Source organism: Chiloscyllium plagiosum, chromosome 15 (genome assembly GCF_004010195.1).
Source record: "Chiloscyllium plagiosum isolate BGI_BamShark_2017 chromosome 15, ASM401019v2, whole genome shotgun sequence".
Lineage (NCBI taxonomy): Eukaryota > Metazoa > Chordata > Chondrichthyes > Orectolobiformes > Hemiscylliidae > Chiloscyllium > Chiloscyllium plagiosum.
In genome coordinates, this window is record NC_057724.1 from 80,514,320 (window position 1) to 80,527,005 (window position 12,686).

Sequence of the window (12,686 nt, forward strand, 5' to 3'; positions counted from 1 at the left end):
TCCACAACTCTTCGTATCATCTGCAAATTTACTGACCCACCCTTCGTCTCCCTCATCTAAGTCATTAATAAAAATTTTTTAAAAAAACATTTTTTAAAAATTACAAACAGCAGAGGACCCAGAACTGATCCGTGCGGAACTCCACTTGTAACTGGGCTCCAGGCTGAATATTTACCATCTACCACCACTCTGACTTCGACCGGTTAGCCAGTTCTCTATCCAACTGGCCAAACTTCCCACTATCCCATGCCTCCTGACTTTCCGCATAAGCCTACCATGGGGAACCTTATCAAATGCCTTACTAAAATCCACGTACACTACATCCACTGCTCTACCCTCATCCACATGCTTGGTCACTTCCTCAAAGAATTCAATAAGACTTGTAAGGCAAGACCTACCCTTCACAAATCCACGCTGGATGTCCCTAATCAAGCAGTGTCTTTCAAGATACTCATAAATCCTATCCCTCAGTACCCTTTTCATTACTTTGCCTACCACGAAGTAAGACTATTTGACCTGTAATTCCCGGGGTTATCCCTATTCCCTTTTTTGAACAGGGGCACAACATTCGCCACTCTCCAGTCCCCGGCACCACCCCCATTGACAGTGAAGACGAAAAGATCATTGCCAACGGTTCTGCAATTTCCTCTCTTGCTTCCCACATAATCCTAGGATATATCCCGTCAGGCCTGGGGGACTCGTCTATCCTCAAGTTTTTCAAAATGCCCAACACATCTTCCTTCCTTCCAACATTCCCTCTCCTTCGGTTTAATATCATTCCTGTCCTTTGAAGCACTGCATAAAGAGATTTCAAGAAGTGCATTAACTCTGATAGCCCTTAACCTTTGTCATGACAACAAATCAGAACCCCAAAGAACTTATAGACATACTGAACTTTTAACATGGTTTTTTTCAAAGAGGACTGCCAGACCCAAAAGATGACTGTGATTGTATGCTCAGTAACTGTCTGGGAAAGACTTTTGTGGATCCATGGAATCTCACAGATGTATACAGTCAGGGAAATGTCAAAAAGAAAGACTTTAAAGGATGAGATAACTAATGTTTGATTACAAAACTCCTCTCAGCAAGAGACCATTGTCCACAGATATGTTTGTCTTGTACACTTCCAGGAATATTCAAAAACCATATGTTAAGAACAAGCTTCCGCTGTGATCTGTGTTTGTTAGTGGCCCTGATACCCTAGTTGTGGACTAATGTGCAGTGACTGCTACTGTTTGACAGCAGCCATTAAACAACCCTGCATTGCATATAAAGAAAGATAAAACTAACAGGAAGCAAATAGTGGAGAAATGTGAGTGTTATTCTGGTTGGCAATCAGTAACTAGTGGTGTGCCTCAGGAATCAGTGCTGGGACTGCAATTATTCACAATTACATAGATGATTTGGAGTTGGGGACCATGCGTAGTGTGTCAAAGTTTGCAGATGACACTAAGGTGAGTCAAGATTTGGAGTGTTGGACTGGTGTGGATAGATTTAAAAATCACACAACATCAGGTTATAGTCAAACAGGTTTATTTGGAAGTACTAGCTTTTGGAACCATGCTCCTTCGTCAGGTAGTCACGAAGATGAATGGCAGAGCAAAGTGTGCAGAGTTCTGCAAAAGTTTGTGGAGGAACATAAGCAGTTTAAGTGAGTGAGCAAAGGGCTGGCAGATGGAATATAATGTTAATAAGTGTGAAGTCATCCATTCTGGTAGGAATAACAATAAGAAGGACTATTACTCGAATAGCAAAAAGGTGCAGCATGCTGCTGTGCAGAGGGACCTGGGTGTCCTTATGCATGAATCACAGCAGGTCTGCAGGTACGACAAGTAATTAGAAAGGCAAATGGAATTTTGTCCTTCATTGCTAAAGGGATTGAGTTTAAAAGCAGGGAGGTTATGTTGCAGTTGTATAGGGTGCTAGTGAGGCCACAACTGGACTACTGTGTGCAGATTTGGTCTCCTTACTTGAGAAAGGATGTACTGGCACTGGAGGGGGTGCAGAGGAGGTTCACTGGGTTAATTCCAGAGTTGAGAGGGTTGACTTATGGGGAGAGGCTGAGTAGACTGGGATGACATTCACTAGAATTTAGAAGAATGAGTGGGAATCTTTAGAAACATGTAAAATTATGAAGGGAATAGTTAAAATAGACGTAGAGAGGATGTTTCTACTGGTGGGTGAAACTAGGACAAGAGGGCATAGCCTCAAAATTAGGGGGAGCAGATTTAGGACTGAATTGAGAAGGATGTTCTTCACCCAGAGGGTCATATATCTGTGGAATTCCCTGCCCAGTGAAGTATTTGATACTACTTCAGTAAATATTTTTAAAGCTAAGACAGATTTTTTTTGAAAAATGAAGGAATTAAGGTTTACAGTGAGAGGCTGGGTAAGTGGAGCTGAGGCCACGAAATCATCAGCAATGATCTTATTGAACGGCAGAGCAGGCTCAAGGGCCAGATGGCCTACTCCTGGTTCTTATGTTCTTAAGTAAAACAAAGCCAGAAATTGCCAGAGAAACTCAGCAGGTCTGGCTGCATCTGTGGACAGAAAGCAGAGTCTGATGAAAGCAGTTCTAATGAAAGGTCACCGGATTTGAAATGTTAACTGTTTCTTTCTCCGCAGATATTGTCAGGCCTGCTGAGATTCACTAACACTTGCTGTTTTTGTTTCAGAACTCCAGTGTCCATAGTTCTTGGTTTTATTCTGAAGAAAGGGAAAATTATCTTTCTAACTCTGAGCGCCAGCAGCTAGCCACTGTCAGAAGAAAGCAAGAGAAATGAATTTCAATAAACTTGCAAAACTAAGAGTATCAAAATTCACTGCTCAACTCCCAATGTCAGACTTACCAGAAACATCCATAGTAACAGCAGTAACATCCTCATATCCCCTTTCCCAAACCACTCAGACTGATGCTTAGATCTTTTTTCTTAACTTTTATTTTTGTTTGGAATCACTTCTTACTTTTTTCCATGTCTGTGTGTGTTTTATTATTTCATCTCAAGTTTAGTGACTCATAAACTCACTCTTTTGTTGACTAAAGACAATAAGGTTAAATTGCTTCCTTTTAAAACATAATTCCATTTAATCTGGGTGGAAGGCGTCCACCGGAGAGAATGCTTTTCAAATTAACCTTGTTGCAACCAACTGAGAGTGGGTGCATAACCAAAGGGAGTTTGCCCATGCTCCCTCACCCTGGAGCTTATCAATTCAGGGTATCCCTACTGAAACCGTGTCAAATTGGGGAATCTCACCTCAGAGGCTGGTTGTAAAAGCTTATAGATTTGGAAAAGAATTTCTCTGTCCAGTTGGGTTCTGGAAAGGAAAGGGAATGTGTTTTTTGTTTGAGAAAATCTCACATGGAAAGAGTCTCATGCTCAATGAAAGAGTAATGGGGAAAAAATAGAAAGGGGGAGGGGGGTCAAGAGAACTAATCCAAAAAGAAGTGAAACAACTTGGACGACAAAAGAACATCCTGTTCATATTCTGGAGCAAAATTGGAATGTGGTGCTAATAAATGATGGTAAATGGAACCAGTAAAATAATACAACATTCTCTTTCTTCCATATTATTCATGAAGATATTTTTCACGTATAAGTTATCTTTGAAAGTCATCACGATGCAAAAAGAAACAGACATCATCTTGAGTGTTAAGTGGAGCTAACACTTGAAAAGAACAACATGATTAAGCAAAGAACTAAAGAGTTCGGCGCGATCATTAAAGAGGTTTTCTGGTAAAGCTGTCGATAAAATGAGTTCATTCCTCCTCCAGCATTACTTCTGCCTTGTGTAGTTTGTTTTCACTCCTGTTAATCACTGACCGAATCTGTAGTGCGGTCCAGCGGCCCCCAATAAACTACACAAGGCAGATCTGATGCCATTGTTCCCTTGAACAGAGTTCAATAGGCAACGGCTGAATCAACCAGTGCAGAATGAAACCAGTCAAACAAAGAGAGCAGGTTTTAAACAATGAGATACGTTGAATCCTGAAGAAAAGGGAAAACCTGTTGTGACATCATTAAACCTGAAACATTGAAGAGATCCAACACAACCAATTAATAATGAATTCTCAAATTATCACTAATAACACTTGTTAATTGACTCACAAGTACTCAAACCAACACAATGATTCCATTACCATAGCCAAAGGCTCAAAGGAAGGAACTGCGTAGGTAACAGATTGACCTAATTTCCACTAACTGAATGAGGATAAATACATGAGGTTTAATTTTGATCTGTCGTGAATTTACCTTCTTTAAGACACCTGCATCAGTTCCCCTTGGGGAAACACAGGAGGGAGTGGGTGTGTTTTAATGTACAGGCCAGACACCATTCATTCATTTATTCATTTCAAACTGTGTGACTCAAAATGAGATTCTTTACCCTTGTTTTTGGTCTCAAAAGCAAATCGAGTTTCCTTGAAGAGATCCTTAATCCCAGCCTTCCAATCAACAATTGTCACTTGTGTGTTGGGTGTTGCGGTTGTCTGCTTTAATTCAGCCCCATTCAGGTGGTTGGAGCGCAGGGCACTTTGTTGTGCCAGCTCCAAAGCACTCCAGGAAGACTTTAACTATCATCATTTCCTGGTGATCCACGCACCTCTCCAACTGTGTACTCTGAATTACTTTTAATTAAGCCAGACAAGCACAGAGAGTAGAAATTCAGACAGCAACAATAACTGACTCTTTGAACAGACCTTGTCTCAGCCGTTTTCTCTCCCTCTCTCTTTCTCTGTTCTATAGTCCAATGTTAGGGGGAATTGCAAAACCAACATCTATTCAAATGACAGCAACTTGATATTAATTAATTGTGAAACACAAGAGGAAACAATTAATGCGAGGAGGGGAGTGAATTGACAAGAGTTTTTGAGAACTTTATGGTCAATGATGAGAGCTGATGTCAGGATTTGCATCTCTATAGCAACAACCATAGGCAAATACATTGAATTAAACTAGCCCCATTTCACTTTGAAGATGAAATAACCAAGGATCTGTTGCCTTTATTATAAGTAACTGAAACAATAGTGTATTATTGTCATTTGATGGCAACTTTTGTCATCTCTTGCAGTCTGACTGCTCCAATAAGGCAACACAGTAAATTAAAACTAAACCATTAAAAAGGGGAGAAAGTTTCAAACAAGAAGGTGCAGGAGTGCAAATACAGATCATTTCTTGATTCAGTAATCATTGGGCAGCCTACCAATGAGTGGGGAACTCCACAAAGATAAATGTTGACACACACTTCCAATTTGTTGAAATATTACAAATAATTCCAAAATATAATCCCTTACAGAGCATCTGGAAGTCCCAGGGATGAGGTAACTTGTCAATTACACTTGGTATTAAATTGGCTTTGTGAAGCTCCATCTTTAGTGATCTCCACCATTTCCTCCTCATGTCATTCTTGTTGATGTATCTCTTGGTGTCTCAGAACCAATACACCTTCTTCATTTATGGGTCAAGATAAACCATATCAACTGGCCATCCAATTCCAGATCCATCGTAGTTAGTTCCAAACTCATCTTTAACATCTAGAAGAAGGCACAGGTCTCAGGATGATAATTAAGGGTAGAACCTCAGATAGATGATGTTCTATGTAATAACAGTAATAGAGTCATACAGCATAGAAATAGACTCTTCGGTCCAACTCATCCTCAATGATTAGACATCCTAATCTGATCTAGTGCAATTTGCCAGCATTTAACCCATATCCCTCTAAACCTTTTCCTTTTCATATATCCATCTAGTTGCCTCTCAAATGCTGTAATTGTACCAACCTCCACCACTTCCTCTGGCAGCTCATTCCATACTGGCACCATTGTCTGCATGAAAAAGTTACCCCTTAGGTCCCTTTTAAATATTTCCCCTCTCACCTTAAACCAGTGCCCTTCCCTACCTTAGGCAAAAGATCTTGGCTATTCGTACAATCCATGTTCCTCATATAAGGTCACCCCTCAGCCTCCAATGCTCCAGGGAAAAAATGCCCCAGTCTATTCAGCCTTTCCCTACAACTCAAACCCTCCAGTCCAAGGCAATGTCCTTATATATCTTTTCTGCACCCTCTCAAGTTTTACAACATCATTCCTAAATAGGGGTGACCAGAATTATACTCAGCATTCCAAACTTGCTTTTCTAGAAACATAAAAGAATCTTGGGGGATTTGACAGCACAGCCATTGGAAAGACTGCTTCCCTTTGTGAGAGAGTCTAGGTCCTGAGGCATAATCTCAGAATAAAGGGCCATATATTTAAGACATAGCTGAAGAGGGTTGTGAATTTGGAAATTTTTACAACAGTGGGCTGTCAAAGTTATGTCATTAAGTATTTTTAAGGCTGAGATGGACAGAGTTTTAATCAGGACGGGAATCGGGGTTGGACGAAAAGGCAGGAAAGGGAAATTGCGGATAATCAGATCAGCCCTGATCTCATTGGATGGTGGATCAGAATGTTGAGCCAAGTAACAAATTGTCACACTGCCCACAGTGGGATTTGATTTATGTTTGCTGGATTGTGCCTCTGAATGACTAAACTATTGCACTCTGATTTTAAACACAATTCTGTGCTAACAAGTAAATCATGAATAAATCATGAATACAGAATCACAGCAACCCCAGGGCAGGAAAGCACAAATTTACTTCAAGGTGATTTTTCATTCTAATGGAATGGGAATTGATCTTTCGCAATAGATTCTTGTTTTTTTTTCTGGATATTCAATGAAGTTGGTCATGTCAAAGTACAATCAATTTTAACTTGGATTATGACTGACAGTGTGTTTGACAGTACTGCCTGCACTCAAACAGCATACTCATCTCCAACTCCACAGCTATTTTCCTGCAGTGACTCTCATGCTATCCCACTGCACATTAAGCCAGTGAGTTGCTGCTTTAGACACACAAAGCATTATCCTCCAGAACAACCACCTGAGCAGGTCTAGACCATTTGGCCAATTGAGGCTGGTCCTTCACTTGATTGATCTGCTTATGACCTTAATGACCATTTCCTGTCTGATCTTCCCATGACCTCCCTTGATTCCCACGTGGATGAGAAATCCATCTCCCACAGCCTGGAAAAGACTAATGACCCTCAGAAAGAAGAAATCCTTCCTCATCTGTCATCAAGGCAAAACTCCTCACATTTAAACAGTGGCCCAGGGTTCTAAAGTCCCCGACAACAGGAAACATCCTCCTAACCTCTCCCTCTCAAAGCCCCCTCACAATCTTTAATGAGTTTCATAAGGCTGTATGATATAGCAGCAGAATTAGACCATTTGGCCCATCACATCTGCTCCACCATTCGATCATGTTTGATGTGTTCCTCAACCCCTTTCTCTTGCCTTCTCCCCGTAACCCTTTATCCTCTTACTAATCAAGTATCTATCTATCTCTGTCTTAAAGACACTTAATGACTTGGCCTCCACAGCCCTCTGAGGCAATATGTTTCACAGATTCCCCACCCTCTGGCTGAAGAAACTCCTCATCTCAGTTCTAAAGAGTTGTCCCTTCACCCTGAGACTGTGCCCTCGGGTACTAGTCTCTCCTGCTAGTGGAAACATCTTCTCCATGTCCACTCTATCCAGGCCTCTCAGTATTCCATAAGTTTCAATCAGTTCCCCCTCATCCTTCTAAACTCCATCGAGTACAGACCCAGAATCCTCAACCGCTCCTCATATGACAAACCCTTCATCCCTGGGATCATTCTTATAACCCTCCTCTGGACCCCCTCCAACACTAGTGCATCCTTCCTTACATACAGGACCCAAAACGGCTCACAATATTCCAAATGCAGTCTGACCAGACCCTTATACAGCCCCAGCAGTACATCCCTGCTCATGCATGTTAGTCCTCATGAAATGAATACTAACACTGCATTTACCTTCCTAACTGCCAGCTGAATCTCCATGTTAACCTTAAGAGGATCATCTATTCTTTTTCCTAAAGTGCATAACCTCAAACTTTCCCATCTGCCACTTCTTTGCCCACTCTCCCAGCCTGTCCAAGTCTTTATCAGCCTCCTTGCTTCCTCAACATTACCTCTCCTTCCATCTATCTTTGAGTCAGCTAATGTATAACGTTAATGTATGATCGTTTATATAACGTGAATCGTTTTGGCCCCAACATGGACCGCTGTGGAATTTCCACAAGTCACTGACTGCCATCCTGAAAAAGATCCTTTAAACCCTACTCTTTGCCTTCTGCCAGTCAATCCTTAATCTACGCCAATACTCTGCCCCTAACACCATGGGCTCTTACTCAGCAACCTTCTGTGCTGCGCCTTGTCAAAGGCCTTCAGGAAATCTAAATATATCATGACCACTGGTTCTCCTTTGTCTAACTCGTTCATTACCTCCTCAAAGAATTCTAACTGATTTGTCAGGTATGACCTCCCTTTGATGAAGCCATGCTGACTTAGCCCTATTTTACCAAGCACTTCCAAGTAATGCACTTCTGCAATAGCATCCTTAATAATTGACACTAAAATCTTACCAATGACTGAGGTCAGGCTAACTGGCCTGTAGTTTCTTGTTTTCTGCCTCCTTCCCTTCTCAAACAGATGATTACTTTGCCTTTTTCCAATCCTCTGGGACTGTTCTGACTCAGCGCTTCCTGAAAGACCACCAATGCCTGTAAAATCTCCTCAGCTATCTCCTTCAGAACACTGGCATGTAGTCCATCTGGTCTGGGTGATTTATCCACCTTCAGACCTTTCAGCCTCCCCAGCACCTTCTCCTGAGTGATGGACACTACACTCACCTCTGTCCCTGATTCTCTTGAAGTTCTGGTCTGCTGTTGAGTTTTTCCACTTTCAAAACTGAAGGAAAGTTCTTATTCAATTCCTCCGCCATTCCTTTATCCTCCATTACTTCTCTCTGGCCTCTTTTTCCAGTGATCCAATATCCACTCTTACGTTTTGGATATGTAAAAGAACTCTTGCAATCTTTCTTTATATTACTAGCAAGCTTACTCTCATATTTCATCTTCTCCTCCCTTATTGTTTTTTGACTCATCCTCTGCTGGTTTTTAAAGGCTTCCTAATCCTCTGGCTTCTCACTAATCTTCACCTCAATATTTGTTCCTTTCTTTTGTTTTTATGCTGGCCCTGATGTCCTTTCTCAATCCTGGTTATCTAGACTTCCCCTTAGTATGCTTCTTCTTCCTGATGAAGGGCTTATGCCCAAAGCATCGATTCTCCTGCTCCTCAGATGCTGCCTGACCTGCTGTGCTTTTCCATGACCACACTTTTTGACTCTGATCTCCAGCATCTGCAGTCCTCACTTTCTCCTTCTTCCTTGGCATGAATTTCTGCTGTGCCTCCTGAATAACCACCAGAAACTCCTGCCATTGCTGCTCCATCATCTTCTCTGTTAGGCTCCCCTTCCGATAAGATTGTCTTTCCCTCTCCTCAACTCCACACTCTTTCAAACAAATGGCATCAACTGTGTGTCATCACCATCGATGTTAATTATAAATGTTTAGATTAAACCATCTTAAACATGTTCATTTTAGTTCAGTATTCCTTGTGGCAACTTTCTAAATGATGTTTGTTTGTAATGCTATTACCATCACTGTCAACATCCTGGGGGTTACCATTGACCAGAAACTCAACTGGACTCACCACATAAACACAGTGGCTACAAGAGCAGGTCAGAGACTAGGAATATTGCAGCGAATAACTCACTGCCTGACTCCCCAAAGCCTGTCCACCATCTACAAGGCACAAGTCAGGAGTGTGATGGAATACTCCCCACTTGCCTGGATGGGGGCAGCTCCAACAACACTCAAGAAGCTTGACACCATCCAGGACAATGCAGTCCACCTGATTGGCACCACATCCACAAACACCCACTCCCTCCACCACCGATGCTCAGTAGCAGCAGTGTGTACTATCTGCAAGATGCACTACAGAAATTCTTCAACGATCATGAGACAACAGCTTTCAAACCCATGACCACTTCCATCTAGAAGGATAAGAGCAGCAGATACATGGGAATACCACCTTCTACAAGTTCCCCTCGAAACCACTCACCATCCCGACTTGGAAATATATCACAGTTCTTCAGTGTCACTGGGTCAGAATCCTGAAATTCCCTCCCAAAGGGCATTGTGGGTCAGCCTACAGCACAGAGACTGTAGCAGTTAAAGCAGGCAGCTCACCACCATCTTCTCAAGAGGCAACTAGGGACAGGCAATAAATGTTGGACCAGCCAGCGATGCCCACATCCTATGAGTGAATTTTAAAAGTGGCTGCAACAAATCAATATCTCATTTTATGATAGTAAACATTCAGACGTACATTGCATTTTCCATTTTTAATTTGGATAAATGTGAGGTATTTCGTTTTGGTAAAACAACAAGGTCACAACTTATACAATTAATGGTAGATCCTTGGTAGTGTTGTAGAACAGAGAGACCTAGGTGTTCAAGTACATAATTCTTTGGAAATTATGTCACTTCTCGATAAGGTGGTTAAGAAAGAAGGTGTTTAGCATGCTTGCCTTCATTGCTCAGAACTGGGACATCATGTTGAGGCTTTGCAGGATATTGGTGAGGCCTCTTCTGGAATATTGTGTGTAATTCTGGTCACCCAGTTATAGGAAGGATATTATTAAACTGGAGAGGTTTCAGAAAAGATTTACCAGGAGATATAAAAATAAGCTGAATAGGCTGGGAGTTTTTTTCTCTGGACTGGAAGAAATTGAGGGGTTACCTTATTGAGCTTTTTCCTAGGTAGAGGAGAGTAGCTTTTACTTATCATTTCTCCCATATACAAGTGACAAGTAAAAAGCGAGACAACGGTTCTCCAGGACTGAGGGTGCTACATGGACAGCAAAAACTACACAAGCATACACGGTATAAAGTACATAAAAAGTGCAGAACACACAAGTTACAGTGTAATAGAAGAATCATGAATAATGGATATTTTTCTAGCAGCAATAGGAAATAATTTCAGATGGTAAAGAGTTCAATCATACAGTGTTAAGGAGCCTGATGGCTTGGGGGAAGAAACCATTGCACAGCCTGGCTGTGAAACATTGTGTGCTCCCTCCTGCCATCTTCTGCCAGATGGCAGGAGAGAGAAGAGTTTGAGTGAGGTGAGAGAGGATGGGAGACTTCATAACTAGGGGGCATATTTTTAAGGTAAGAGGAGAAAGATTGAAAAAAGGCATGAGGGGCAACATTTTCACGCAGACAATGGTTTGTGTGTGGAATGAACTGTCACAGGAAGTGGTGGATGCAGGTACAGTTACAACAATTAAAAGACATTTCTGACAAATTCATGAATGAGAAAGGTTTGGAGGGATATGGGTTAAATGCAGGTAGGTGGGACTAGTTTAGTTTGGGAGCATGGTCAGTGTGGATTGGTTGGATTGAAGGGTCTGGTTCCATTCTCTATAAGTATAACACGAACAGAAACAGAGCATTGACTGTATTTTATGTTAAGCGTCAGTGTTCTCATTCACCATCTCCCCACCAGTTCCCACATCCCACGTCCCCACCTCCCTCCCGGTCCCTCTTAACCCATTATTTCTAACAGGATGAGCAACTAGTAGGAACTTTGAAAAGTGTCTGTCAGTTGCCACCATGTCCACACCTTCCCCCTCCGTCAGCACCCCCCTCCCCTTCCCCTTCACTCACCTCCACTAACCCCAGATAATGCAGGATCTGTCAGGATAGTGACTCTTCTTACCCCGCTACATCACTGCTGACCGGCGTTAACACCAACCATCTGCAAAAGGGAAGACATCCTTTTCATTGAGATGCGGCTATTGTTTCAATGTTGGAAACACAGCAGCCATTTTGTGTACAGCAAGATCCCACAAGCTTCAATGTAATGATCTGTTATTTTAGCAACGAATCACTTCCTCGTTGAAGGATTACAATGGGCCCTGGGCAACATCAGAATGGAGCTGAGCACAACCTTCACTGGCCCTGAAGCTGAAATAAATTCTGTTGTTGCAAAAGCACAAGGTGCCTGTAAAGAGGAAAAGAAAAATAAATTGAAATAAGGAAAGTTACAGCACAGTTAAATGAATTGCTGAACATGAAAATGGATGGGAAATTATCATCAAAAGTTTTGGTTTCTAATACGTATGCCATCTACTTTTAAGGGTGAATGCTATTAACACTCGTTCTGTTTTACCTTACACTGCCAGCAACAGAAGAAAGGAACCCAACTGATTTAAAACTAGCGGAACAGACACACCACAAAGCAGAGCGATTCCCTCATGCATGGCTGCGAGTCGAATAAAAGAGAAATGGACTTCTGAGAGAAGGGAAAGAACAAAGCAGACAGGGGTGCTGACAAAACCTTTCTTCCTCCTCGAGAAAAAGGAGGGATGTGGTTTGATATCTGCAGATAAAGAGGACAGAAGACAAATAAAACAGTGTAATTGTCTTAAGTATTACGTTTAGTCAACTATAGCTCAATTAGTTACAATTCCTGAGCGAAGCACTTACAGTGAAGGGCATGTGTTCAAATCAAAGGCGATTGAACAATTCTATCAAATTGGAATAATGCATAATTAACCACCGACTGCTTCAAACTCATTTAAAATATCAGCGCTATTCTTTAGCTGCTTTTATGCTGCCCCAGTGTGGGGTGGTGTGGGCTGGTGTAAGGTGGGGCAGGGGTTTCTCGGTTTCTCTGAGATAGGGGGATGTGATGGTGGTATTTACACTGCTGAAGACAT

The 12,686-nt window shown here is 41.9% G+C and overlaps 1 long non-coding RNA gene across 1 annotated transcript in view; it reads right to left on the reverse strand.

Annotated features, from left to right (window-relative positions):
- Window positions 1–12,477, reverse strand: part of LOC122557446 — a 39,136-nt gene extending 26,659 nt beyond the window's left edge. Inside the window, exons 1-2 of the long non-coding RNA XR_006313833.1 lie at window positions 12,137–12,477; window positions 11,632–11,968 (exon numbers count right to left, since the gene is read on the reverse strand). This is a non-coding gene — a long non-coding RNA (uncharacterized LOC122557446). The remainder of the gene's footprint in view (window positions 1–11,631; window positions 11,969–12,136) is intronic.
- Between the last annotated feature and the right edge of the window lie 209 nt (window positions 12,478–12,686).